The following is a 6,000-nucleotide window of genomic DNA, read 5'->3' on the forward strand; positions in this document are numbered from 1 at the left end:
TCCTTCTTCAACTCGGACATGATTTCCTTGTCTCACTAGGAATGCATCTCGACATCTCTTCTTCCTTTCCAAATATGATTTGTCTTTCCTGAAAAGAATTCGACGATTAAGGAATAGGAAAAAATGAAAATAGGGAAGTAGAGTCCTAGTCGAGTAAGGAATCCTAGCTCAATAAGGATTTGTAACACTTAGCACAATTTCATCATCAAATCATCTAAATTCGGCATAGCTCTACTTAGAACATAGAAATGACAAATATGAACCTAAAACAACTAAATAAGAAGTAACAAAACATAAAAATAGGGTATATAAACATTAAGAACGTCACACTTTGTGCTTCTATCAGAAACATGCCATGAATTTTTAAAAATTACATTTTTTTAACGTGGTGCACTAAATGCACGCCATAATTTGGTCATTGTTTTAGCCCAAAAATTTTGGTATAATTTAAATTTTTGTTCCAAATGAAATTTAAAAGAGTTATTCAACAGAGCAGGAGTGAGAGATCAACCCAAACCTCTAGAATATAGATAATCTCTCTCTCTCTCAAATCTCAATACTAAAATGATCACCGCCCAACGCCCAATGCCGAAGCCGACGTCGACTCGAGGATAGTGATTCTTCTAGTGGAGTACGGTGATAAGTACCATAGCGATGTAAGCTCGCCGATGTCGTAAGCCCTTTTTCGATTGATTTTAAAATCCTAACTCCAATCAATCAATGAATTGCTGTGGATTTCTAGGTATAAACATGATAAAGGCGAGGAGATATTCATCGGGAAGCAAGGATTAAAGAAAAAGCTCTTTGAGGATTCAAGGCGATATCTTCGAAACCATCGACACATGTAAGCTTCACAAACCTCTATTCTCATCCACTTTCCTTAACATACTTCAATTTTTTATTTCGATGATTACGCATTGCTATTTGGTTTCAGGATCATCGCAAAATTACTTCGGTATATCTTGATTATCAAATTTAGGATGATTCCTGCTTATTCTTTCTTGTTTCACAGAGATTGAGTGTGTTTTGCTCACAATGTTAAGATTAGACTTGAAATTTGTAGTGAAAATTATATTAGAAGTGACTAAATCGAAGTTCTAACTGTTAGGATTGTTTTATTAGATTGTAGTTTGGGGTTGATTTGGATTGTAAATTTGTGATGCAAATGAGTAATTTGACAAAGGAAGAGTTTGTACAAATTCTGCGTTTCTGGAAAAGGTTCACAAATGTAAGGGTACGTATGAGTAATGCAGATTTTTTGGTTATTTTCTTTGTTGGTTATATGCAAAACTATTGCTTACTTTTGTGTGGAGTTGATGGTTGCTCATAAGATATGATGAGTCATGGCTGGTGATCATTGATCACTGTGAGTAATATAACAATGATATGACCAACTTACAACAGAGAAAAGATACAAAAGTGATACCGTCACTTGTATTAATCTAACTACAATGGTGTGAATCCTGGCCAGTAATTACATTTTTTTCAGGTTGCTACTCTTTCTACACTCAGATTGGAGTACAAAGTACAATCAACACTGAAAGAGGGTACTATGGTTGAAGACAATAGGAAAACTACTGCTGGACACAAGTGAGAATAAAGGCTTAGGTACAGTAACCATCTCTTTCTTTATATTTCTAAAGTATTATTCTGGTTCTTGAATGATTGGTGATATACCTTTAATGTTTATAAAATATATGCTTTTATATTTCTAAATCATTATACTGGTTCCTTAATCTCATTTTGATAATTGTGTTATGTACTGATATATCTTTTTTTACTTGTGTGCTAATATATTTGTCTATGATTAGTAAACTTTACTGCTAATATAATTGGCCAAATCCTTCTCAGTAACCCGGCGGTGCGATTGAGGTAGTTGTAACTTGGCATATTGCTTTTTGTTTCTCTTATGTGTTTGTACTAGCTAATAAGGTATGACAATTTGAATTAGGATGGTTGATCAAAGAAAACCTGATAGAGGATTTGGATGTGTATTGCAGAATGTATTGAGTCTTTTGATACTAAATCATTTGATTAGTTATACATGGTATTCTGTCTTCCTCTCTCCATATTTTAATTTTGTGGTTAATAGTAGGAACCAATTCATGTTATATAAGATGCAATGTATTGTATAATTGGAACACAAGTTCCATACCCTACAAACTGATTGTTAAATGGTCTTGTATAAGAAATAGTTTGAAGTAGATGTTTAGATATTTAGTGACATCTAACTATTCCTCTATATAATTTTTAGATTTGCAGTCCGCTCTATCCAACCTAACAACTCAGGAGAAGGAGCAAGCTCGTATTACTGTATGTTTCCGTATGATTATGAGTTTGCTTTTGGATATGGATTTCTCTGTTATGTGTAGTTGTATTGATGATGATGAGGATCATGTTGATTGTGATTTTGATTTGACTTTTTTAGTGCATAAAGTCGGTTAGGGGTCAATCGAGTTGGTTTGGCTCTTTATTTATGGCAACAAATTAAGTACATGTGTTTGGTTTGGTCAATAGGTTGAAATATGAAATGCAGATTTTTTTTTGTAGATTAAGATCAATGTGTATTATTATCATATATATTATTGGGACTTTTGATTTTGCAAGTGAGTACGTGAGACTTATGGTTTTACATGATAATGCAGAAAAGCACATCCTCGAAGGTGAGAAGTCATTTTTGATGCAAGGTGTAAGAACCTAGTACTCTTCCATTTAATTCCCATTGATAAATACATGATGTTTGTATAGTAATGTAAGAAGAACCTCATACCTTTCTTTAAACTTGTAAAGGGTATTAACACCTATTTGGGAGCGGCTCTGATAGTTGATTGTTTGGAATGTATCAGCAAAATGTAATTACTACTTCACGAGTTGCATATGCTGCCTTGTTTCTAGCACCAATGGTGTGAATGATTCTTTATTTATTATTTTACTTCCCTACCATAGGTATGTGCTCATATAAAGTATTTTTCTTTAAATGGTATGCCAGATTGCCACTTGTGACCCGCTTTGCAAACTTTCTAGAGTATAATTGCAAGTGTTTGTGCAGAGGTGCTTGTGCTGCTCATGCAAGTTCTCTCTACATATAACATTTACTTTTGTTTTCACCCATCTCCCAACATCCATATATTTGTTAGGATAAACCGAGGCTACTCATTTCAGTTTGCAATATTTTAGTTATTGTTTCAGGATGAAATAATTGTGTATTATTGAATGATATGGGGGCCTATATGTAAGCATTACAAAACCACAATCCCGTAAGATTCGGAGTCCTAATCTATTACGGAAATGCTAATCTATCTCCTAACAGGAAACCTATTAGGCTAAGACACACACAAGGGTAGAATAGTAATTCTCCCGGAACACTCCTCCTTGTGTCGCATGCCTAGGTTGCATGGTGCACACATCGTTGCCTCGGTAAAAACCTTGTCAAGCAAAATAAAAACCTCTTGGGTAAAAACAAAAGCTTGATCAAAGGGAAAAAGAGCACAACGCACCGTCTACATTTGATAGCATCATGTGAGGTAGACTCCCCCTGATTAGTGCCATAATCATTGAGTACAAAGAACAACGTATACAACGTTCATTACATGCTTCTCAAACGTAGTCTTGAGCTAATAATTAATCATTAATCTAGCCGCATATCCTTAGATCATTCATGCTATACTTAGCCAAACTTAGATCTTAGGAAACAAGATTGCATAACAACTCAAAACAAGAGTTTGCAATGAAAATCAGATTCTAGGATAGAATGACCTTCACTCACGTAAACGGCCATAACTTCTTCGTCAAAATAGGTATCAGCGAACCGTAAAATATTCTGAAAAGTAGACACCCGTGGCTTTCCAGTGACATAAGGTTTACAACCTAATCCGATCGGAGCAGTTCACAATGCTCTGTCGAAGTTGACTGACTTGCAAATTTTCGGACATAACTGTCCTACTTTGCTAAAACAACCAAAACTCACTCAATATGATAGCTATGAACGAATGGTTGGTCTCCCTGTAAAGTAGACACATAGGCCTTTCCAACGGTACTAATTTCACAATATTTCATTGAGAGAGATGTCCTTTAGGTCTCGTTGAAGTTGACCTACGAAACTGGACAGATTCTAATTTGTCACATTCAATGTGTCTTTCACAAAGGAATGGGGTAATTGACCAATGAAGGACTGATTTTAGTCCAAGATGGAACCGTACGTATCCTTTACGCTACCAGTGTGGATTGTTGCACCAAGGCGTACGTTGATGTTGCTAGAGCTGCTGGCGGCGTTGGTGTGGATATGATTTGTGTTAGTTCACTAAGTGTAGAACTAAACCCATGTCAATGGAGCAATGCAAGTCTAATGACGATACTGTAGACACATGAAATTTAATGAAGTAAATTATCTTCGTTAAATAATTAAATCGACCAAGAGCCCGACAAAATTGCACACGTGGCCAAAAGTCAACAATGTTGGCGCGGATCCGAATAAAACTCGTGTCAGCATATAAATGGATGATCGTAATTGAAGCTACGTAATTCTGACTTAAATCGGAAAATTGAATGTCATTGATGATTTGAAATGGTAATCGGACATTTGATTAAATTAATAAATTCCTTAACGGTTATAATTAAATCAATTATTTTTTGTTTAATTTAGTTATGAGAATAATTAATTTTAAATTAATCGGAAAATACATATTGTTTTAATTATACAATTAAAGAAATTTATTATTTTAGTGTCATTAAAATATTCTATAAAATAGAAACTTTGGCACTATAAATACCCCTTTCAACATGAGGATTTTGAGACATGAGAAGAAGAGGAGAAATCACTTGAGCAAGATCACTCTCGACAAATCCCGAAGTCTCTCAAATCCACGAAGATCATCAAATCCACGAAGAATCGTCAAGCCACCAAATCGCTTGTTCTTCATCAAATCCAAATCCAAACTCAAGTCAACGAAGAATCATCAAGCGGCCAAATCGCTCGTTCTTCATCAAATCCAAATCCAAACTCAAGTCCACGAAGAATCATCAAGCGGCCAAATCGCTCGTTCTTCATCAAATCCAAATCCAAATCAAACTCAAATTCTCAAGATCAAGTGCATGTCACCCTTGAGCCAAGTCATATACAGAGATAGAATCAGAGGAATTCACAAAGATTATAACCCCGCGCTTGATATTCAATAAATCACATTTTATTTGTACACGTGTCTGCATTCTCTTATTGGTTTTCAGATTATCGTTCTACAAATTGGCACGCCCAGTGGGACATTTTTGGCCTCTCATCTCCTTCTCCGAAGAAATCTTTCGTTTGTGCGATGGCTTCCAAAAACAACCCAGCCGTTCCACCGAAAAAATCCAAGTCCACAACCGCGAGGTCAAACGGAGAGGCCGAACCGGTGAAGAAATCCAAACGAGCATTCTCCAAATCAAAGAGTGAACCAATTGCCCTTGTAACTCGGAGCGTGGCTAGAGCTCAACCCACAACATTTCTGGCGCTTGCTAGCAAGCCTCGTCAACCAGTCATCACCTTGGAGAGCTTGGGAGCAATAAAGCATGCCTTTCAAAGTGGGAAGAAGCAAGTGTCAAAGGAGAAGGAACCAAAGGAGAAATCTCCTCTATCCGTTCATGGTGATGGCCCTATCCTGGAAGACGTTTTCTCTGATGACGAATCAAGCATGGCATCATACCATAGAAGTCCCAAAGAAGATGGCAATAACTTTCATTCTATGGCATATGAATCCTCTTTTGACAATGCGCAGGTCTTGGTGACAGGGGCATCCACAATCGAGGAGCAACTCTCCAATCTGATGGAGATGGTTGAAAAGTTTACTTGAACGGTTGAAGAAAAGGATGTGCAAATCGCTGAGCTCTATAGCAAGTTGGAAGATCATAATGATGAGAACTCCACCAAAGGGTCGCCTAGCAGGAGGAAAGTAAATGAAAAGGGAGAAACATCCAAGAACGATGACGACTCGCTTGGTTCCTTGTCACTCCAGCAATTGCAAGACA

The sequence above is a fragment of the Argentina anserina genome, chromosome 3, assembly GCF_933775445.1.
Source record: "Argentina anserina chromosome 3, drPotAnse1.1, whole genome shotgun sequence".
Lineage (NCBI taxonomy): Eukaryota > Viridiplantae > Streptophyta > Magnoliopsida > Rosales > Rosaceae > Argentina > Argentina anserina.